General features: G+C 41.8%; 1 pseudogene; it reads left to right on the forward strand.

Annotated features, from left to right (window-relative positions):
- Positions 1–11422: 11422 nt before the first annotated feature.
- On the forward strand, positions 11423–11546 carry LOC147441471 (U2 spliceosomal RNA; annotated as a pseudogene).
- The last annotated feature ends 13851 nt before the right edge of the window (positions 11547–25397 follow it).

Consider the following 25397-nt stretch of genomic DNA (forward strand, 5'->3'; position numbering starts at 1 on the left):
TTTAGGCAAGGGTATTTGACCCCGAGACCTCAAGCCAAGCATAGTGTGCCTAAGTTTGGCTAGCCAACAAGCCCACGAGCCTTGCTTGTGAGGAAGCTCCAAAAAGTAAGCTGTTAAACTCGAGCTTAGCAGGTTTCCATACACACACACCTTTTTTTAGGAAAAAGTTTGGGCATAGAGATCAAGGGGCTCCCGAGCTCGGATTGTAGAGCTATAAGGCTCTGCTGAGAGCTTGCGTCAAGCACTTCGAGATGAGGTCAATATTGCTAGGTGATTGCAAAGGTGGAGATATTAATTGAAGGTGCAAACTAGGACACAAAAAATGACGAGCATGCAAAAAATTGGATACTAATCTTCTCCCTAATCAAGCCTATCTAGCCATGGAGGGTAGTGGCCTCTTGGGTGTGCCAAGGACATGCCCACACATAACTAGATTAGTGCTTAATTAGTGAGATGCAACTACTTATGAAAATGTCAATGGGTCGTAACAATGAAATGCTAATCGATCTAATGGAGATGCTAATGATTAACACACACTAATGCATGATGACAAATCTAGCTAGCATAACCTAAAGCTCTGATACCAAATGTTAGGAATTGGATCGTGCTAGCTATGGTAGATGAAAGAGAAACATAGCGTCAATGTGTGAGTGTGTGTGTGTAAGCAAGGTTATCACTCAAGTGAATTAGGTTCCAAGATAGAATTAGCTTGGGCTCATAAACACAATCTTGAGTATTGGCTTAGCTTAGCACGAGCTCACCATAGACAAGCATGTAGTGCAAAATAGACTTGTGTTTATTCATTCATGAAATGAGCTTTAAGTATCTCTACAGCCTTGCTCCACAGCATGTGGGATAAATCCACTCTCCTCTCCTTGACTCACACTTTAGGACAAAGCTCACACTTTACAAAGTGGGCGTCCAAGCTTATTAAGTAGGTGCAACCATCCAAATAGTGGCGATAGTCACTATTGAGAGAGGTTATTAGGATTCCATAAGCATGCCTATCCTTCTTCCTAGTTCAAATTGTTATTGAGAGAGAGGTTATTATGATTCCATAAGCATGCCCATCCTTCTTCTTAATCTCAGTTGTCTCAGGCTCTCCTAGTGGACTTATAGTTCTCCATAAATCCTTCATCACAAGATGGCATTTTGCCTTGGATTGCCAAGCATGAAATCCATTACCACAAAACTTATTTATTTATAGATTTCTTGAATGCTCAAAATGATTGCAAAGTGTCTGCCCTGAACATAAAGTGTCAGGACAAGGGTCCTGTAACCTAAGAACTAGGATGGTCATGGACTACGGCCAAGGGTTGGGCTAGACAGTGTGGACAGGGGATCCGTCTAGGGCAAGGGGCTAGGAGCCCGCCTATATAATGGGAGGTTGGGAGGAGGATCTTCAGTCTAGTTTTCCCTAGTTCTTACACTGGTATCAGAGTTTAGGTTGGCTAGGAGGTCTCTCTTCCACTCTCTCTCTCTAGGAGTTCTCACTTTTGGCTCCTAAAAATAGGGCTTTAAGGTGTGAACCATGGCTTTTTTAGGGATTTTACCAAAATTAGCAAGTTGGCTTGCCTAAATCGGGTACGTTTCCCATTTTGGACACGGGTGTGTGGTGCATAGAATTGCACGCGCCCAGGCTTGATAGGAGCGCCCTGGTGAAGATGGTGTGCTTCCAAGAGCTCGTGGCCTAGTGGTGCCTGAGCAAGCCGCACACAATCTCTGTCTTGCTCGCGTTACCTACTCGCATTGTCTGCGGCATTTTTTTTTCAAAAAAAAAGCCTTATTTCAGATGGCAAGGCCAATTACCACATCTGAGCCTTGGACCTTCTTGGTGGTCCTTCCCACAAGCAAGGCAATTCACAAGCCTCAACCTCCATACTCGGTGCAAGAATTAAGCCGTGTCGGCTTTCCCTCAAGCCTGACGGCTTACGATTCCGCTCAGTTCTTGCAAAAAATTCCAGATTTTTGCATATTTTTACAATTGCGACTATTTTAATTGGAGTTCGCAACATAATCGTTCGCAGATTACAAAAGCTTTCAATAATCAAGCTTCTTCAAAACGGTGACAATTGGACCATCTCCACTACAAGATTTCAGTCGTCTTGTGAGCCACGGGCGATTTTGAGGAGTTCGTTTTCTACGTCGATTGTGCAAGTTCTTTCTTTTTCGACGGTCAGGTGCTACGACGCACAAGAGGAGTTAGCAAAGCTCCTATACTTGGCGAGTGCTCTAAACATCATGTTTTTTTTTTCTGAGTGCTTCTTTCACTGCACTGTATAGCCATGGATTCGGATATCAACATCACATTCGATTTTGAGCAAAGTACTCTTGATCCTACCAATGACGGCTCGCGGTCGGATCCTCTCAAGGAGAGTACCCGCGACGCTACGACAGGAGAAGATACTTACGAATTACTCGATATTCAAGAATTTCGTGCACTTCAGACACGCATGACAGTCGTGGATGAAAATTTTAAAGCTTTAAATGAAAATGTTACTAAACTTTCCACATTAGTCATTCAATTAATGCAATAGCAGTCTAAGAGTCCTGCTGACACCCACATGCATGAGCACGTTGGACCACAAGGGCAAGGCCCAATTAATGAAACGTTTCATACTCTCATTGCCAAAGAGGTGGATGTCTTGTTAAAGAACTTTAAATCACCAGTTTTCAAGGGCGAAGACCGAGACCGCAATAAGGATGCAGTGAACATCTTTCTCAGTAAATGGGATGGAATTCATGCCTTGCGGCGTACTCCGGATGCAGTCAGAGCTCTGCAAACGAGCTTAACTCTGGAAGGCAAGGCCTACAAATTGTGAATGTCTCTCAAGGAGAAGAACATCATACCACAGAGTTGGGCAGACTTTGAAGCAATGTTTAGCAAGGAATTTTTGCCTACAAACGAGGCCGATCGGAATTGGACCGCTTGGGACACATGTTCCATGCCCCAATATCCATCACTCCTTGAATATATCTCTCACTATCGGGACGTTATCCTCAAGTTGGAAGGCTTGGATACCTTTCAACAAGTACGAGGGTTCATACGAGGTCTGACTCCAGAGCTTCAGAAGTATGTCAAGACCCAACACCCTAAAACACTTGAGGAATCCATAGTGAAAGCACATATTCATGATGACCCTGATGATAAGAAAACACATAATAGTAACATGCCTGCTAGTATACATGGTAATACACGCACTCAGTACTGGCACAATAAAAGAAAATTTCTAGTTGCTAATTCAGATGCATCTGAAAGATCCAAGGGGTCCAGGGGTCCTCTCTCTCCTGAGGATTTTGATAAAGCTTAGAAAGAGAAGCTATGTTTTCAATGTTTAGGAATAGGCCATGGAAAAAAGGATTGTCCCAAGGGGAAATCTACTGCTCAGGGGAAGGAGAAAGCAGTGCACACGGTGCAACTACTGCCTCTTGAGTCTTCCTCAAAATTCTCCACAGTGGAAGTAACACACACTGAGGTGGTGCATGAATGCTGTCTCACAGCTTCCATGTGGCAACAAACCTTTGGACCACATGAGTTAGTACGTATGCACGGATATTTTCAAGGGCACAAGGTGAGCATCTTGGTAGATGATGGTGCTACTCACAATTTCATCAATTATGGATTGGTGAAAAAGCTCAAACTACCTCAAACTCTGAGTACCCACCGCTGCAATGTAGCAATGATGAATGGACATGATACTGAAATATGGGATACTCTACTTGTTTGGATTTTCAGGTTATGAACATGGAAAGGGCTGATGTGGTTCTTGGTAGGGAGTGGTTGCATAGCCTAGGACCATCACTGAAGCGTAGCTATGAGCACAGCAGCTTGATGTTTGATTCCCATGGCACACATGTGTTGTTGTTAGGAGAAAAGGATATACCTTCATCACCCCTGATTTGTACTGTTGAGCTTATGCAGCTCGTTTTTGATAATGAAATAGAATAGGTTTTCTTGTGTTACTCACTATCTCATTTCTTTCTAACATTGAGTCTGTTGAACATTCCTCAACGCCACATGCTTCTCTCTCCTCTATTCCACCAATTGCTAATTCTACAGAAGCAAACATTGCTAATCAATTACAAAACTTATTAAAGGAATTTCAAGATGTCTTTCTTAATGATTTTCCATCAGGTTTATCGTCGACACGCTCAGTACAACATGGCATTGACGTGACTGCATGTTGTAAACCTGTTAGTAAACCACCTTACCGTATGAGTTACTCAGAGGCTGTTGAGGTGGAACGTCAACTTGCTGGCTACCTTAGCAGAGGGTTTATACAACCGAGTTCTTCACCATGGGCTTCACCTATCCTTTTAGTGAAGAAAAAGGACGGCAGTATGCGCATGTGCGTAGACTACCGGGGCTTGAATGCGGTTACAATTAAGAACAAATACCCATTGCCAAGAGTAGATAAGTTATATGATAAGCCAACTCATGCTCGCATTTTTACGAAAATCGACTTGTGGTCAGGATATCACCAAGTCCGTATTCAGCTTGCTGATATACCTAAGACTGCATTCCGAACACGGTTTGGACACTACGAGTTTTTGGTGATGCCCTTTGGGTTAACCAATGAGCCCGCAACATTCATGACACTTATGGATAGTGTCTTGAATCCATATTTGGGCAAATTTGTCATTGTTTTCCTCAATGACATTCTAGTTTATAGTGCTTCTGAGAAGAACACTTACAACATCTCAGGCAGGTATTTGAGTTGTTACGCACAAACAAGCTATATGCCAAGGAATCTAAATGTGATTGTCTCAAGGATGAAATTCATTATTTAGGGCATGTTATTTTAGCTAATGGCCTATACATGGATCAATCCAAAGTGGATACCATACGGAAATGGCCACCTCCTAAAAATCTAGAAGAATTATAGATCTTTTTAGGCATTGCAGGTTTTTACCAAAGGTTCGTTAAAAACTATGCTCACATTGTTGTTCCTATGACGGATCAACTAAAAGGCAAAGGTAAAGCTTTTTAGTGGGGATCCGCTCAACAACACAGTTTCGAAACGCTCAAAGATACATTAGCTACAGCTCCTATACTGGCTATTGTAGATCCTTTGAAACCATTCGTTTTGGAAACGGATGCCAGTGATCGTGCTATTGGAGAAGTGTTGTTACAAGACGAACGGCCGATTGCATTTGAAAGTAAGAAGCTTGATGCAGCTCAACAGAACTATTCTGCTTACGAACGCGAACTCTATGCAATAGTGTCTGGCTTAAAGACATGGCGGCACTATCTGTATGGTGCTCAGTTCGAGATTGTGTTTGACCATGAAAGCATCAAATGGTGTACACAACAAACAGATTTAAAGGGTCGAAAAGCCAGGTGGGCAGAGATCCTTCAAGAATATGACGCCAAATTAAGGTATCGCAAAGGCCAATACAATGTAGTGGCAGACGCTCTAAGTCGAATGCCAGAGGTCAATTCGCTCTTGTTCACGGAACTTCGTAGTGAATTTTTAGATTCTCTCAAGGGCAAATGTGAGCAAGATGAAACATATTCCAAAGTGTGGAGCCATGTTCAAAAGAGGGATCCTTGTCACTCCAATGCAGGTTAACCTCCACACCTAGTTCTCCTTTATCAAGTGATGAACTACAACGAAGGAAGCATTTTACCATCAATAATGGGTACCTACTCCACAAGGGGAGAGTTGTGTACCGACGGACACAGACATTCGGCGCCAAATTCTTTATGAATGTCATGATACTCCAAGTGCAGGGCACCCGGGGATTAGAAAAACTTATTCTCTCGTACGACGATAGTTTTACTGGCTAGGTTTACATGGTTTGTTCAAGCTTATGTCTTGCATTGCCAAAAATGTCAAGTTAACAAGGCAGAGCGCCTGAAAGTAGCAGGACTCTTACATCCTTTGGAAATTCCCCATGGAAAATGGGAAAGTATCTCTATGGATTTCATTGTAGGTTTACCAACCACTATACGAGGTCATGACTCAGTATGGGTAGTCGTAGACAGATTGACTAAACTATGTAAGTTTATTCCAACCAAATCAACGGTTAAGACACCGAAACCAACCGATTTAGTTGTGGACAATCTATACAAATTGTATGGGTTGCCAAGTAACATTGTTAGTGATCGTGATCCCAAGTTTAACAGCCACTTTTGGAGAGCTGTATTTAAACGATTGGGTACACAACTAAAGCTGAGTACAGCTGATCATCCAAAAACAGATTGTGAAACAGAATGGGTTAACCAGGTGCTAGAGGATATGCTAAGAGCATACGTCAGCAAAAAACAGTCAAACTGGGAAGAATACTTACCTATTCTTGAGTTTGCCTACAACAGTTCTAAGCATGTCACAAAAGGTTTTAGTCCTTTCATGCTCATGTACGGGTTTCAACCTAGGTCACCAGTTACGGTGGGGTTGGAAACCGAAAAACTCCAATAGGTTAAGGATTTTCTCCAAGGCCACATGGATATGTTGAAACTTGCTCGTCAGAATGTCCGGCAAGCATAGGATCGGTATAAGAAATACGTTGATGAGAAACATTGGCAAGTTACCTTCAAAGAAGGGGAGGAAGTATTTTTACGTGTGCCAGAACATTCAGAAAATCTGAAAATTGAATCGACACCTAAATTATCTCCCCGATATTGTGGGCCTTTCAAAATACTTAAGCGAGTCGGTGATCGTGCCTACAAACTATTACTACCATCACATTCTCGTATTCATCCGGTGTTTCATGTAAGCCGTCTACAAAAGCGGTTACATGGGGACGACAACGTCATTGACCAATAGGTTTTGGTTGATTACATTGAACCTCCTACCTAAATGTGTTCTGGATTATCATGAGTTGCGTACACGACATCACGTACGACAACAAGCCTTAATCAAGTGGAAAGACCGACCTGAAGAAGGTGCCACTTGGGAAAACATTAGTGTTCTTAAGAAGAAGTTTCCCACTTTTGTTTTCGAGGAAGAAAAATATTCTTAACGGGGGAGTAATGTCAGGACAAGGGTCCTGTAACCTAAGAACTAGGATGGTCATGGACTACTGCCAAGGGTCGGGCTAAACAGTGTGGACAGGGGACCCGTCTAGGGCAAGGGGCTAGGAGCTCGCCTATATAATGGGAGGTTGGGAGGAGGATCTTTAGTCTAGTTTTTCCTAGTTCTTACATAAAGTGACCATAGCTCATAATGAGCACTTTAATGAAATATTCATAAACATGTTATCCTTTTGCATAGTCCATAGCTCAATTATGTTTTTTTCCACGTGTCAGCTATAATAAAGAAATTATTATCCATTTCATACAATTAATAGGCTGATTTGTAACATTTTCAAAACCCCCCATAGGTTGTACATTTGCCTCATTGGAACTTACATTCAAGTTTCCACCATTAAAAGGAGGCAATAGAGTGTCATAAATATCATATGAGCTTACATTATTGTATCTCGTAGATGATGCCAAAGGTTGAAAAGAATCTTCCACAAATACAACATCTACATTTGATAGCCTTATCATCCAAATTTTTGTGCCGCTTTTGTGGCACCAAGCATAAGCTAAACATCCAGCCGAAGACATGTAAGTGATCAATACTGGCAAGTCTTATCATGCCATGCTTCACAAGGAGTCATAGACTTCAAAGCTTTGGTAGGACACTTGTTAAGTATGTAAGTAGCACACATAATAGACTCAAGCCAAAAAAAATGTGGTAAATCTTGACTGTTGACCATACTTCATGCCATCTCCATAAGTGACCTAATTTTTCTTTCAGCGACACCATTATGTTATGATATATATAACATTGTACATTGGTGTTTCATCCCATGACTAGCTAGAAATGCATTAAATTAATGAGACATATACTCCTCTCCGATCTAAACGAAGGTTGCCCATAGAATATTTAAAGACATTTTCAACCATAACCAAAAAATGCTTGAAACACATAAACACTTTGGATTTATCTTTAAGCAGATACACCCATGAATGTGGGGTGTAATCATCAATAAAAGTCTCAAGTATATGTAATTGCATAGGCACACAAAGGTCACTATAAATAAGTTGTATCTCCATGTCGCCCTTACTGAACCATCCTTTGGAAACATCGGATGTTGCATCTTACCCAAAATACAATCTTCACAAACATAGAAGGTGATTCAAGAGGTGGCAAAGAAGAACCATATCAAATTTTTGCAAACACAAAAAAATGGCAAAATTCAGATGCCCAAAATGTGCATGCCAAAGTTTGGCATCTAAAACAGCCTTTGAATCCACAACCGCATTTGCAAAATTTTGCCCACACTTGTTATACAAAGTGAGATTATATAGGCCACAACACAAAATGCCATATGAAACAATGTCATCGCCAAAATTGAGATCATGAACTATACATTTATCATCCGCAAACTTGACAACAAGACCAAGTCTTGCAATTGCAAATACAAACATAAGGCTCTTTTTTATCCTTGGTATATAAAGTGCATTGACAAGTATGAAAGAACTACCATTTGCAGTAGTTCACACAATATTTCCAACTCCCTTAACCGGATAAGAGGCATTGTTGACACAAGTGATCGTAGTCCTGTGAGCAATAGCCTCTCGAGAGGCAAAAAAATCATGATGCGGAGTAATGTGCTTTGTAGCACCACTATCAAAGTACCAAACATGTGACTCTGCAACAATTGACATACATGCATCATGGACATAAGGATCATAAGTACAATCTACACTAAATACCCCATAGAAGATTCTACAATAGCTATACTAGTATTAGAACCAGACTCTTTCTTCTTGGCTTCTTTTGCCTTCAACTTAGGACATTGCTTTAACAAGTGATCATTAGTCTTGCAATAATGGAAATGCATCTTCTTTTTTCTTTTTTGCATCAGAATTCCTAGACAGGTTGTTATTGCCAATGGAAGCAGTAGTCATAGGTGATCTACTACTCATAGAAGAAACACAAGAAGTGGCGACATTGCTAATACCACCTCTTCTTTGAGTAGCAACAAAAACCTATTCAACTACACAATGTTCTTTCTTGAAAGTGATTATTGTAATAGCAATGTGCATAATGCATCAAATTTGGAAACCTAAGGGTTTCCTTGGATCATAAGCCTCCAAGTACTAGCAACCCATTGAGAACAGTCTGAACAAGTGAACTGCGAGCAATAACTTCACCTACAAAAATGAGTTGCTCTTTTTTGCAAGGTCAACTTCAAGGAATAAATTCACCTTCAAGGATATCAATGAGTTGCTCATTGATATCCTTGTACCAACAAGAAAAGTGTCCATTTCATCTTCCACTTGCATAATATCTGACTCTAGCTCTTTATGCAACAATGCAAATTTAGCCTCATTTCGACTTGTATAAAGACTAGCCAGAGTATCTCAAGCTTATCTTATTGATTTTTGTTGAGCGAATGTGAGGAGTAATAGTTTGATTCATAGATAATGCAATCAATGCATGAGCGTGTGCATCTCTAACATCCCAAACAAGATTGCTGAGATGTAGGCAAAACAACTCTAGCAGTGAAACAAACGTGCTAGAACCTGCAACATCCTCAATAGAGGTTGTATCACAAAAGGCATATGCACATCAATGCTCTGCATAACACTCCAAACGCCCTTTTTGACACGAAAACATGCATCATCTTGTAAGCCCACATTGGGTAGTTCAATTTGGAGAAAGTGAGCAAGGGGTGCTGGCAATGTTGTCAACCACGTCTGAGAGGATGAAACCTGCTTTGATACCAATTGTTGGAATTAGGGTTAGAGGGATTCACACACATCTTGGAGAAGATGAAGAGACTCAAGGCACACAACAAAGAGCGTATTGCTTAGTATGCATGTAGAAAGATAAGTTAGCGCTAGAGTGATGGGCATATATACAATGCACGGGGGAGAAAAACCTCCCAATCAAATAGGTTTATGGTGTCATGGATTAGGCTAGTAAAATTTAGTTACATTTGTGCCTTAGGGTATAAAGTTAGTTAGCCTCCTAAGTATGAATCATAACAACAATGTAGTAGTTTCTCTCTTGGTTGTTTGAGCAATTTCTCTTACTTCTTGTAAGCTTGGCTTGGTGTACTTGGTTGTTTTGAACCTTTGCTCTTTCTTCTAGTTGGACAAAGAAAGCACAATAAACAAACCTCTTGGTTGCTATGAGATGATACTCTTAACCCCACGTTGACTCTATTTGTAGTTAGCGCATATAATAGGGCTTTCTTAGTTGTTTTTGAGCCAATTCTAAAGTAGATGGTATCTGACTTTAAAATTCACTAGTTGTGCTTGAGCCAATGGCTCTTACCTCCCACGGAAGAGAAGTCATTGGTGAATTTAAGCATAACTTGGTTGTGTTTGAGCTTTAGTTCTTACCTCCATGTTTATGTCTTTAGGGTCTCTTTTGTTACCATACATGTGCTAGCGGTGTGTGAACACAGGGCATTTTTTTCCACAAAGACTAGAACTATTGTATCCTAGGAATATTCAAGCTATAATTAAGCAACCTATATAGGATTCCAAAAAAAGATCAATTTAATGGATTTTTTCAAAAAATTAAGCTCTACACTTTTCACTTCTTGGGTTAACCTTATCACTTAGAGAAGGTGGGAGATGCTTAATTGGTTTAAATCTAGGAGTTTTTAAACCGATTTATATTGATCGATTAGTTTATTGATTGATATGTAAGAACATATACAAGATATTGAAAAATAATGACTTTGCAATGTATAATACCTTTGAATAATATGACTAAACATATTATACGACAGTTATTCAGGTTTAAAATGTTTCACAGATAACGTATGATGCAACCTAGCTTCACGAGAGTGATGCATAGTAAGCAATAAACTTGTATGTTCTCATCAATCTCCAGGATCTTCTTCTGGAAAACATATCTGGCAAAAAAATATGCTACTATAGAACCACGAAGACATATTAGAAACATAAAAGTGATGCCATATATATGTAGAGCTCAAAGAGAGATTTCATAATGAGAGCCTATCCTTCTTCCTAGTCCAAATCGTTATTGAGAGAGAGGTTGTTATGATGCCATAAGCATGCACATCCTTCTTCCTAATCTCAGCTGTCTCAGGCTCTCCTAGTGGACGTAGAGTGCTCCATAAATCCTTCATCACGAGATGGCATTTTGCCTTGGATTGCCAAGCATGAAATCCATTACCACAAAACTTGGCGGTTCTATCCCTCGTCGTGGTGCACTTGGGTATGTGTGTAGCATTGGCAGGATGGGAGCGATCAAGCACCGCTCCTTTTAGGCAGCTTTTCGAGTATGTTGCATGTTTGTTGGGGCTTTAGTTGTAGATTAAAATCCCTTTAAATTAAGAGGCATCGAGGAAGAAGGTATATAAGGCGGTGCTGAAAATCAAACCCACAGGGGAAGGTGCAAGGGGGAGGAGGTATAAAAGCCAGAGAGGGCACTCAGGGAAGCTCATACCTTTCTCGGCCTTTTGGCTAAGATCAAGTGTAGTATCTGTTCTTATCAGTTTAATATCTGATACGTGGTCCATCGGGCCACATGATATTAACCTAAGGGGAAATTACCAAAATACCCCTCAAATTTCAAAAATTCCCAAAATGCCCCTGATATTTTGTCATAAATTCCCAAAATGTCCTTTAAATTTTCCAAAATTCCCAAAATGCCCCTGGTTGTGAGACTAAATTTTTCTATAGGTCTTCACAAGAAGAGTGATTGTCTATCGTACAAGATGCTAAAACTACAATTTGAGTTGGTTACGTAGGCTTTGGAGATGAATTGCTTCATTATTTTTAGACATAATTTCCTTTTTTGCGATCGTAAATGGTGACAAATTACATGTTGAGCACTCAAAAACGGATCTCAATTGTCAAAAACGAATGAAGATTAGAAATTCTTGACATTCCAACCAATTGTCTTCTTTCTTTCTTGCTTTGAGTTAGAACTTAGCGTTCACCTTTAGTGCATGGGTAGGCAGGAGGAAGCTATCTTGAGTTCAAGGATACATCTTGGGATTGTCCCTGCTACGATAAAGTCCCTCTCCTCCCCCTCTCTCTCTTTCTCGGCCTTGGACAACCGTCCGTCACTCCGCAACCCGGGGTCATGTATGTGCCACCAGTTCTCTCGTCACACCTTGATACGGTGTCAAGAGCCTAGGTTTGCCGACGCCTTCTGTATGTTGGAGAGCTCAAGGAGGTGATGATTAGAGAGCTAAGTTTTAGCCCGCGATTTGCGGTTGCGTTTACGTCGCGTAGAAGCCTCCCACACTTGTATATATTGCATACGAAATTACATATTTCTTGTTATTAGAGAGGTCTCCTCTTTTGAAGGCATGTGATGTCGCTGTCAGATGCACGTGGCCTACGTGGACATGCTACATCGACTTCAAGAGCCAATCCTGAGGTAGGATGTTTAGTAAATCGGCAATTTTGTGAGCTTGTTCACATGCCCGGACAAGTCCATTAGATTAGGCTTTTCATTTTTGGAACCCTCTTGGTGTACACACGTTTTATTACACCTCGGTGGGCATCTACAAATACGAGCATGCAAATTTAGACTAGAGAAATCCAGTGCGCCGATTTCCCACGGCAATCGAATTCCTGTGATTTCTCAATCGAGATTCTACAAACCTCATAAGACCTACCTAAACTCATAATATTATAAAGAGGAGGAGGCGTAAGAAAACTGAGCGCCGCCATCTCTCTAGCATTTGTGAAAGTGCTCTACCTCTCCTTGCCCTTCTTTTTCTCTCGTGCTACACCATTGGTGCAACTTCTCTTGGCCAATTTGCAACCCATTTTCAATGTGCAAGTAGAACTACCAAGAGCCTTGAGTCGAAATGAGTCTCTCTCTCTCTCTCTCTCCCCCCCCCCCCCCCCCCCCCCCCCCCCAAAAAAAAAAAAAAACCCCCAATTCCCACCATCATATATACACGTCATTGCCCACCCCCCATGATCTTAAAGGATTTGTATTTTGATAGATTGCTACCAACGTCTAAGTGTGCCCAAGACACGTGTGGGCAAACCTTTGAATGGCAGGGGCTCATGCCTCTAAGGCATGCTCGCTCTTTTCAACCTTTGAGCCATGCACAAAAAGTTATTTTAGCATCACGTTGGAACATCATCACCTCTGAGCCTAAGGAGTCTATGCTAGCATTCCTACCTTTCTTTTGGAATATGAGGTTTGACTCACCTTATAAACTGAAGTGCAGTTTTTTAAGCTCTATTGAATACCTCTCTAGCTTAGCTAATTATGTCACGATGTCACACACACTCACTAAGGCTATTATACATGCCACCACCTATGTACACATCCATGATTTTTCTATACATTATCATGCAAGTTGCAAGGCACGTCCTGTACGATGAAATGTGTAACTATTCAGATTGCTTTTATGTAGCTTGACTCAAACATTGTCCTCCGGCTTGCACAATTGGACGACACCCGTACATGAACGGTATCAGGTTGGTAGTGCATTTCAAATTATATAGTTTGTTGATGCTTTCTTTATTTTTTGAGTTTTTCAAAGCTTCCTTAAGTTTAGTTTAGCCACATGTTTTCCTTATGAGTGCATGCTCAATCTTGATCATCTATCTATATCTCAAGTAGACACGCACTTCTTTTCTCATAGTTTGGCAATTCAACTTATGTATTGGAATACTCAATGCATTCTGTACATATTTACTTTATTCCTAGGTGGTTGTTGTGAATCTACATGTCTTTTTTTGGTTTGAAAGTGCATCTTAAATATTGCAGCCCAATGTTCACATTTGCATAACCGGTTTGTAGCATGAATAGAACCCTTTATCCTAGCCTCTTTTCCTCCTCAAATATGTTTTGCACCAGGTTTTGTGATCGATAGCTAGGACTCCTTTCTCCCTCCGACTGTGACAACATGTCTATGTCTCTCTCTCTCTCTCTCTCTCTCTCTCTCTCTCTCTCTCTCTCTCTCTCTCTCTCTCTCTCTCTCTCTCTCTCTCTCTCTCTCTCTCTCTCATGTTCTACGAGAAATAAAGGAAAATTGACTACGCTTGATTGAGAATAATATGGGTGTCTCAAAGCTGGGTCCACGGTCTAGAGACTGAATGGTCGATGTTACTAGGCTGAATGGAAATCTGCAAACATCAAAGTAGGTTAAGGATTAGGTTAAGCTGCAACCCTTTTGCTCAATTCAATTACCCTCTTTAGTAGCCCTTGGTTGTGTAGGGAATGCTATGGGACACAACTTGCATCTTCCCAATGGTCATCAAGTCCCAAGCTGAGCTATTGTTGGTGCCTATCAATTGGTTCTACTCATCTACTCATGTTCCACAACAAAACCCAAGGCGACAACAATCACAACCAACTAACCAATTGCACTCCAAAATCTATCAAAATCTAAACTCATAAGGCTCTTGTTCCAATCAAGGGAAGAGCACCTTCCCCTAGAGCCTTGAGCTCTCCTTTCATCTTTTGCAAGCTTCAAAGCTGTGTGGCGTTTCTATTTGCACCCATAAGCAGTTGCCCTTTGGTGCCTACTACACAAGGCTTTGGCCTCCAAAATCATGCGCACCCATTTGGGTTGAGCTTCAAAAGTTTAGCATTGGCAATTTGTGCTTTATGCACATATTACACAACCATTTTCTCCTTCTGTAATGCGTTGTCTCTCTCTAGTTATGCTATAGAGACCTTAAAGGTCAAATTTTTCATTCAAATAAGAGTGGTTCCTCAACATGGCCAACATTGGGCTTTCCAAGTACGTAATTAGCATCGATATTGAATTCTCTTTATGGAAGACAAAGAGACGACTATTGATGATGCGAGAAGGATTATGGAAAATTGATACTATCAACAAACCCGAACCAATTCGAGGCGACGCTACTCAACATTCTCAATGGATCGAGAAGAATAATCTGCTTTGGCATTCATTGGCTTATGTTAAACTGACAATCTTCTTCGCCACCTCAACAAGGGAGTAAAGCAAGTCTGGCAAAGTCTTGAGACAACTTTTGAAGGTACCATGAAGTTTTTCTCTATCTTAATGTTAGGTGCAGTGGAATGATTGTTTGCGCTTTGCTCAAGATGAGTGCTCCAAACTGTGCTCAAGGTTCCTTTTGGTTCTTATGGAAGGTAGAGCCTTCCGTTCTTAATGCGAGAGTGCAATGGACACAAACAAAGTGAATGGACACTGTGTGTGCAAGTGTATGAGAATGAGAGATAGAGAGAGAAGAGAGATGAGACACCAGAGACGTTGTAAAACTCTCCTCCGAAGGCCCCACTCTCGTCGGCGAGAATGGTCTACTTATGATTGTACAATCTGGTATAAATGGAATGCATGGGACTGATGCAAGTCTAGGCTGTGTTGACGACGACGACGGGGATGACGAGGCCGACACTAGGGCTGAAATCTGCAATCTTTCTACTGCTGTCCAAAAACACTATGGACTGAAATCTACGACTAGTCCAAAAACGCTGATTTGGGGGGCTATTTCTATGGGTCTTTGTCGCTGAAAATCTGCAGGTTTAGGGCTAAAAACTGAGGTGTCTTTAGGCTGAAAACTGATGGTCTTTCCGGGCTGAGTTTGCTACTTCTTTGGGCTGATCTTGATGGTCTTCTAATGCTGAAAATCGCCGGGCTGAAGGGATGTAAAGGACGGAATCTACAAACGCTGGGGGAAACCAAAAACGCTAGGCTGCTGGTTTTCAAAAACGCTAGCTTGTCCGCTTTTCGGCGATGGATGATGATGATGATGCAAGCGCTAGTGGCTGGGAAGTATGACGATGACTGCTGATGCAAAAACGCCAAGGCTGAGGCTTGCTTTCCAAAAACACTGGGATGAGGGGGAATGTGCTGCTTGGAGGGAATCCACCAAGGCTTGGTCTTCTGAGAAGTTGCTTATTGAGCTTGGCTCCTGTTGCCTCTTCTCCAAATAGTGCTAGATCTAGTTTGCTTGTATACAAACTTACCAAAATTGCCCTACCTACTTTTGTTGGAAAGTCGCTTAAATTAATAAGTGAAAAATGCCAAAAATAGGTAAAATAGGCTAAATACACTGGAAAATTCCCCTGACTGATTTTGATGGATTCTGATGGGAATGCTTATGATCATGCTATATGCAACCAGAGGATATGCATATACACTAAGTGACTGGGCATGCACGGTCTATGAATAGGCTCACAAAAGTGCCAGATCACTTCTAATCTAGACTCACTGGACTGATTGAACCCTGATCATGTTGTAGCTCGTCCACGGACACATAGGGTTGGATGTGTCACGTGACACTTAAAGGATTTGTATTTTGATAGATTGCTACCAACGTCTAAGTGTGCCCAAGACATGTGTGGGAAAATCTTTGAATGGCAGGAGCTCATGTCCCTAAGGCATGCTTGCTCTTGTTCAGACTTTGAGCCATGCATGGAAAGTTATTTTAGCGTCACGTTGGAACATCATCACCTTTGAGACTAAATTGTCTTTGCTAGCAATCCTACCTTTCTTTCCGAATATGATCATCTTTGTTGAACTATGTTTCACCTCGTAGGTTTGACTCACCTTATGAGCTGAAATGCGGTTTTTTTTTTGCTCTATGGAATACCTCTTTAGCTTAGCGAATTATGTCACATCACACTAATTAAGTTAATGATGTCACACACACACACTTGCTAAGGCTATTATACATGCCACCACCTATGTAAACATTCATGATTGTTCCAGACATTATCATGCAAGTGTTGCTCATTGTCTTGAGTCATGCTCTCTCTCTCTCTCTCTCTCTCTCTCTCTCTCTCTCTCTCTCTCTCTCTCTCTCTCTCTCTTTTTCTTCTTCTTCCAATCCCCACCCCCGTGGCTTATTCCCACCATGGTATCACAATAGGATTTATAATTTAAAGGATCCTTACCTTATTCTATTCCAAAGATAATCATTATTTATAAGCAATTCAAAATTGAAATCCTATTGATTTGGATAATTATCCTATCTATCCATTTTGCCCCAATTTTAATTAGGAGCCTTCTAAAATGCTTTACTATAGTAATCATGCTCTAATCATGGCGTTTTTTTCCTTTACATTAAGCAAGGAAGCTTTCATCACCTAAAGGCTTGAAGCTCTACCCTTTCTCATGTATGTGCTACCACTCTTGTATAGAGGTTCGTTGGCACAACTCTCTCTCTCTCTCTCTCTCTCTCTCTCTCTCTCTCTCTCTCTCTCTCTCTCTCTCTCTCTCTCTCTCTCTCGTGCGCGTGCGCGTGCGCGTGCGCGTCCTCTTCCCCTCCACACCTTGATACGGTATCAAGAGCCTAGGTTTGCCGACGCCTTTTGTATGCTTGAGAGCTAAGTTTTAGCCCGCCATTTTCAGTTGCGTTTACGTCGGAGTACAACCCTTTATCCCAGCCGCTTTTCCTCCTCAAATATGTTTTGCACCAGGTTTTGTGATCGATAGCTAGGAATCCTTTCTCCCTCCGACTGTGGCAACACGTCTCTCTCTCTCTCTCTCTCTCTCTCTCTCTCTCTCTCTCTCTCTCTCTCTCTCTCTCTCATGTTCTACGAGAAATAAAGGAAAATTGACTACGCTTGATTGAGAATAATATGGGTGTCTCAAAGCTAGGTGCACGGTCTAGAGACTAAATGGTCGATGTTACTAGGATGAATGGAAATCTGCAAACATCAAAGTAGGTTAAGGATTAGGTTAAGCTGCAACCCTTTTGCTCAATTCAATTACCCTCTTTAGTAGCCCTTGGTTGTGTAGAGAATGCTACGGGACACAACTTGCATCTTCCCAATAGTCATCAAGTTCCAAGCTGAGCTATTGTTGGTGCCTATCAATTGGTTCTACTCGTCTACTCATGTTCCACAACAAAACCCGAGGCGACAACAATCACAACCAACTAATCAATTGCACTCCAAAATCTATCAAATCTAAAATCATAAGGCTCTTGTTCAGACTTTGAGCCATGCATGGAAAGTTATTTTGGCGTCACATTGGAACATCATCACCTCTGAGCCTAAGGAGTCTTTGCTAGCAATCCTACCTTTCTTTCTGAATATGATCATCTTTTTTGAGCTATGTTTCACCTAATAGGTTTGACTCACCTTATGAGTTGAAATGCGGTTTTTTTAGCTCTATGGAATACCTCTTTAGCTTAGACAATTATGTCACATTACACTGATTATGTTAATGATGTCACACACACTTGCTAAGACTATTATACATGCCACCTGTTGAGATGTCGAGCTCTACACCTTGAGCTAGCATCCACTACGGGTCTTGGCCGCTTACGGCATTTACTCACTGGCGCGTTAGGTGACTGACACGGAGGATCTCTGCCAGTGATTCTACAGCTGGACTACACATATAGTGCCAGCCTAGTACGCTTCTAGCGAGTTCACACTTAGTGACCGCATGTACATATGTGCTACTTTTCAGCTTTAGCACTTAGTCATTTTGTACTCTTTTTTCTGTGAAGAAGAAGAAGAAGCTTTCCATCTCTGTGTGCTTTGTGTTTGTCTTGTGTAGCTCTCTTGCATCCTCATTCTTTACATGGTATCAGAGCTTGGTGCAGGCAAGAGAGGCTAAGAGAGCAAGAGCATCACAATCCCTTCGTTCACAATCCACGACCAGATGCCGAAGGCCCCTCGCGCAGCGAAAAAACTTTTAAGGGTTTTTCGCACAAGTTTCTGAACAGGTCTCCAAAGTGCAGTATACAGAGATTTACTGTACAAGTACAGTGGTTGTATGTACGCTTGATTGTGGACACTCGTTGAGTGTAGAAAGCGTTACAGGTACCACGATAGCAGGTTCAGCAGATTTGCAGGTTTTTGCAGATTGCAGCTATTTTGTCTTAGTGCTTCAAGATGTCTAACGGTTTCAGTCAGATTGTTACTGAGAAGCTTGAGAAAAATAACTACCCTGCATGGAAGTTCAGAATAACAAATTTCCTAAAAGGAAAAGGTTATTGGGACTATGTAGAAGGAGACAATGAAAAGGAACCAGAGATTCCCGAGGCAAATGCTATAGCAGAACAAAGGAAAGCTTTGAGGGACTAGCAACAAGGCCATAGCAAAGTGATGTATTGGCTTTCTATGAGCATCACAGATGGAATGATGGGCTATCTACAGGATGCTGAAACCCCCGCCATTTCATGGAGAAACTTAGGCAGAGTGTTCGAGATGAACACCAAGGCCAGGAAGCTTCAACTAAAGTCGGAGCTAAATCAGGTTAAGAGGAACAACCTCTCAATCAATGATTATGCCTTGAAGATCAAGAGTATCATTGAGGCTCTTAGATCTATTAAAGTCTCAGTGGAAGACGATGACATTGTCCGTGCATGCTTGGATGGTCTAGGAGATGAGTATGTACATTTTAGGTCTTCCATGAATACAAGAGACGACATCCCCGTGTTCCAAGATTTGATTTCTATGCTTATTCTTGAGGAGAAGAACCTTGACACATCTTCTTCTCATGGCAAAAATAATTCTGAATAGGCCTTCTATTCTAACTCCAACAGAGGTAGAGGTAGAGATCGTGGTCGAGGCCCAAGGGGTTGCAGGGGCCAATTTCTGGAAGGTCAATCAAATCAAAACATATAGGTGTCAGGGGAAACCAGTCTCAAGGCAGGGGGAGTCAAAGAGGTCGTGGTGCAGGATCAAGCAGGCAGCAACATACTCCAGATAGCAGAGAATGTTGGACTTGTGGTGAAAGAGGTCACATGTCACGTGACTGTCCAAAGGGAAAAGCAAGTGGAAAGAGAGAACAGGGCAACTATGCATCTACTAGCAGAGATGCAGATGACAACAAAAACGAGCACATGCTTGTTATGCAGCATGTAATGAATACAATGACTGCAGAGAATTCCACCCAAGATGATGTTTGGTATGTGGATTCAGGTGCCTCTAATCACATGACGTCTCGTGGAGAGTGGTTTAGAGATATGCGCAAACCAGATGTGTCAGGCTATGTGCAGACAGGAGATGACACAGCTCACCCCATTGCTCATGTAGGGGACATACCTCTAAATATGAAGAGTGGGAAATCAAAGTACTTAGCAGATGTACTTCATGTCCCAAACATTACAAAGAATCTTGTTTCTGTTGGACAAATGGTTGAGCAAGGTTTGCAGGTTCGCTTCAATCCAAATGGATGTTATGTAGAAGATTTCCAGAATGGCTGTAAGCTCATCACAGAGGGCAAATGTGTGGGCAGAATGTTTACGCTGAATATAGACATGCCTGAGGTAAAAGCTGCATTATTTGCACAGGGCACAGGTGTTGTGGCTGATGTTGACATTTGGCACAAACGCATTGGCCATGTCAATGAGCAGAGATTGCGCAACATGCAATCAAAACAGATTGTGAAAGGTTTTCCCAAATTCAAGGTGGATGGTATGCATAAAGTGTGTGCAGCATGCCAGTTTGGAAAACAGTCAAAGGGCTCATTTCCACATGAGCGCAATGTATGTAAAAAGCCACTTGAAGTGGTGCACACAAATGTTTGGGGTCCAACCGATACTACAAGTATACATGGTTGCAGGTATTATGTCTCTTTCATTGATGACCATACAAGGAAAGTATGGGTCTACTTCATGCGTAACAAAAGTGAAGTGTTTGGTCACTTTCAAGACTTCAAAGTCATGATTGAGAAGGAGACAGATATGCAAATCAAGACATTGAGGTTAGATGGAGGGGGAGAGTACTTCTCCAATGATTTTTCAGATTTTCTGCGAATGCATGGTATACGCAGACAGTTTACATGCAGATAAACTCCACAACAGAATGGGGTCGCAGAAAGGAAAAATAGGCACATTGCAGAGGTTGCACGTGCATTGATGAATGAGAAGAACATGCCTCATCATTTCTGGGCTGAAGCCATAAATACAGTTGTGTACATTATGAACAGGACACCTACAGCTGCGGTGCATGATGTAACACCTGAGGAAAAGTTTACAGGTACAAAGCCTGATTTGGCACACTTGAAAGTGTTTGGCTGCATAGCTTACGTGCATGTACCAGATGAGTTGCGTAGGAAATTGGATCCTAAAGCAGAGAAATGTATTCTTGTGGGATATTCCCTTGAACAAAAGGGGTACAGGTGCTACAATCCTACTACACGAGAATTACGAGTGAGCAGAGATGTAGTCTTTGATGAGATGAGCAGCTGGTACAGTAATGCACATGGCACTGTTGGGGCTGATGTAAAAGATGATGTGGTTGTACAAAATGTGAGGCCATAGTCACAGGTTTTGAGTGGACCACAAGAGTCCTCTTCTCATGGCTCTGTTGAGAAACCATGGAATGGTAGACTACGTACGCAGGTTACTCCACCAACATGTACAGGGAATGTATCACGAAAAGGAAAGGAAAAGGTTGATGAACCTCCCTTTATGGTTGATGCATCATCAGGTTTTTCACATGTAGACATGGATTCAGATGGTTCTGAACAAAGTCCTGATGAGGAATTTGGAATTCCGGCTGTCAGGACACCTAGTGTAAGGAAAGTACAAGAAGATGCTAGAGGGCAAAGGAGTGACCCAGGACCGCGCAGATCTAATAGAGTCAGAAATCCAGTTCAGAAATTGACTTATGATGGGTATCTAGTGCATCACCAAGCCTACATGGCTAAGGTGATACAGGATGTGGAGCCCACATGTTTTGAGGATGCAGTTGGAAATGTGCATTGGGATGATGCAATGAATGAAGAGATGGCTGCATTGGAAGCAAACGACACATGGGAGTTGGTGCCATTGCCAAGTGGAAAGAAAGCTATTGGCTGTAAATGGGTGTATAAAACCAAGCATAAGGCTGATGGTAACATTGAGCGTCACAAGGCAAGGCTGGTCGCAAAGGGTTATGCACAGACGTATGGCATAGACTATGAGGAGACCTTTGCTCCAGTGGCAAAGATGACGACTGTGAGAGCTGTCATAGAAGTAGCTGCATCTAGAGGATGGATTATGCATCAAATGGATGTAAATAATGCCTTCTTGAATGGTGAGCTGCAAGAGGAAGTGTATATGGATCAGCCACCTGGTTATGTCGATCCAGGTTACCCAGATTATGTATGCAGACTTCTCAAAGCTTTGTATGGTTTGAAGCAGGGCTCTAGAGCATGGTATGACAGGATTGCCAAGTATCTTGTCAGTATTGGTTTTAGGAGAGTGATGTGGGATTGTGGTCATTACCATATATGTAGATGACCTTATTATTGTTGGTGACAATGCTATGGAGATTGACCATGTGAAGGGTCTTCTCAAACAGGAGTTTGAAATGAAAGATTTAGGCGAGTTGCGCTACTTTCTTGGCATTGAGGTGATCAGGACTCGAGAGGGTGTATGGCTATCACAGAGACAGTATGCTTTGGACATGTTGTCAAAGTATGGTATGGCTGATTGTAAGCCAATTTCTATTCCCTTGGATGTGAATGCAAAGCTAAATGCAGAGAAGGGTGATGTTGTTGAGGATGTCAACATGTACAGGAAGATTGTGGGTAGTCTAATCTACTTGACTATCACGAGGCCAGACTTGAGCTACACAGTAGGCTTGGAGAGTCAGTTCATGCAGCTTCCGAGGAAGCCACATTTGGATGGAGTACGACGCACACTTAGGTATGTGCAAGGTACTCTTGACTACGCATTGTTCTATGAAGCAGATGCACCATTAGCATTGTATGGGTATACAGATGCAGATTGGGTAGGTAGCATTGTTGATAGGAGATCTACGAGTGGTTTCATGTTCTCTTTTGGGAGTGTTGCTGTTACTTGGAGTAGCAAAAAGCAGCCTACGGTTGCTTTATCGAGCACAAAGGCCGAGTACAGAGGTGCAACAGGTTGCGGAGTGCAAGGTAGCTTGGCTACGCACATTACTTGAGGACTTGGGAGTGCAGGTGGACCAGCAAATTTTCATCCATTGTGTCAACCTCAGCAGCATGCAATTGGCTAGGAACCCAGTGTTCCATGCCAGGACCAAACACATAGAGGTCCATTACCACTACGTTCGAGAGCGAGTGTTGGCGGGCGACATCGACTTGGTCTACGTCAGCACAGAGGAGCAGATAGCAGATATCTTTACCAAGGCCCTCGGAGCTGAGAAGCTTCGACATTTCCGGACTATGCTTGGACTCTACGACATGCAGAGCTCGAGGGGGAGTGTTGAGATGTCGAGCTCTACACCTTGAGCTGGCATCCACTACGGGTCTTGGCCGCTTACGACATTTACTCACTGGCGCGTTAGGTGACTGACACGGAGGATCTCTGCCAGTGATTCTACAGCTGGACTACACATATAGTGCCAGCCTAGTACGCTTCTAGCGAGTTCACACTTAGTGACCGCATGTACATATGTGCTACTTTTCAGCTTTAGCACTTAGTCATTTTGTACTCTCTTTTCTATGAAGAAGAAGAAGAAGCTTTCCATCTCTGTGTGCTTTGTGTTTGTCTTGTGTAGCTCTCTTGCATCCTCATTATTTACACCACCACCTATGTATACATTCATGATTAATCCAAACATTATCATGCAAGTGTTTCTCATTGTCTTGAGTCATGTTCTCTCTCTCTCTCTCTCTCTCTCTCTCTCTCTCTCTCTCTCTCTCTCTCTCTCTTCTTCTTCTTCTTCTTCTTCTTCCAACCCCCCCGTGCCCCCCATGGCTGATTCCCACGATGGTATCACAATAGGATTTATAATTTAAAGGATCCTTACCTTATTCTACTTTAAAGATAATCATTATTTACAATCTATTCAAAATTAAAATCCTATTGATTTGGATAATTATCCTATCTATCCATTTTGGCCCACTTTTAATTGGGAGCCTTCTTAAGGAAAAAAACGCCATGATTAGAGCATGATTACTATAGTAAAGCCTTTACATTAAGCGAGGAAGCTTTCATCACCTAAAGGCTTGAACCTCTACCCTTTCTCTATTGCTTGAGAGCTTCAAGCCCTCGAGAGGTGCTCCAATCAAGGAGGGAGCACCCTCCCCCGGAGCCTTGAGCTCTCCTTTCATCTTTTGCAAGATTCAAAGCTACCTGATAGTGCTATTTGCACCCATAACCAGCTGCCCTTTTTGGCGCGTATTACACAAGGCTTTGGCCTCCAAAATCATGCCCATTTGCGTTGAGCTTTAACGCTTTATCATTGGAAATTTGTGCTTTATGCACATATTTATACAACCATTTTCTCCTTCCGTAATGTTTTTTCGCTCTCTAGTTATGGTACAGAGACCTTAAAGGTCAATATTTTCATTCAAATAAAAGTGGTTGCTCAAGATGGCCTACATTGGGCTTTCTAAGTACATAATTAGCATCCACCAGATTCTCCTTATGGAAGACAAAGAACCAACTATTGATGGTGTGAGAAGGATTATGGAAAATCGATACTATCGACGAATCCGAACTAGTTCAAGGCAACGCCACTCAACATTTTCAATAAATCCAAAAGAATGCTCTACTTTGGCATTTATTGGCTTATGTTTAACCGACAATCTTCTTCGCCACCTCGATCCGAGCAAGGGAGTAAATCAAGTTTGGCAAATTCTTGAGACAACTTTTGAAGGTAACATGAAGAATTCAAATTTGTTTTATAAGATGTACAAGCTACAATATCAGTTGGACACTCTTAAAAGGTAGTTAGATTTTTTAGGCCTACTGTTTGAGTAGCTAGCTACAGTTGAATGATCACTGGATGATGATGATAAGAAAGTTGTACTTTTGAACAATCTTAGCAAAGAAGACAAGTTCATGGAGACTGTCACAACACTAAAGGTTGGCAGAGAGATGCCCAACAAAGAGATGAATTCTGGTCGCTTAGATGAAGTTAGAAAAACGGTAGCTAATACCGTCTCTTCTTCAAAATCCTTTATCACCAAAAGCAAAGTACAAAAATGCACACTTCTGCAAACGATTAGGTTATATTGATCAAGTCTGCTTAAATGGTTAGAAAAGGAACAAACTCAACACTATATGCACAATTGATTTCCACAACTGCTACCAACCTCTAAGTGTGCCCAAGACATGTGTGGGCCAACCTTTGAATGGCAAGATCTCATGCCTCTGAGGCATGCTCACTCTTGTTCAGTCTTTGAGCCATGCATGGAAAGTTATTTTAGCGTCACATTGGAACATCATCACCTCTGAGCCTAAGGAGTCTATGCTAGCGTTCCTACCTTTCTTTTTGAATATGATCACCTTTTCTGAGCTATGTTTCACCTCATAGATTTGACTCACATTATGAGCTAAAGTGTGGTTTTTTAAGCTCTATTGAATACCTCTCTAGCTTGGGGTCTATACTCCCCCCCCCCCCCCCACACACACACACCACCACACACACACACACACACACACTCATTATGTGGTGTGCAAAGTGCAAGATCTCCATCTCCTTCTCCATGCTTGTTGAGAAGTTGAGAGCCTACACCAACACATTTATCTATGGAATGAAAATCCAACCAAGAGCCATGCTTCAATGCTT

This window comes from Adiantum capillus-veneris, chromosome 15 (genome assembly GCF_014529385.1).
Source record: "Adiantum capillus-veneris isolate H3 chromosome 15, ASM1452938v2, whole genome shotgun sequence".
Taxonomy (NCBI): Eukaryota; Viridiplantae; Streptophyta; class Polypodiopsida; order Polypodiales; family Pteridaceae; genus Adiantum; species Adiantum capillus-veneris.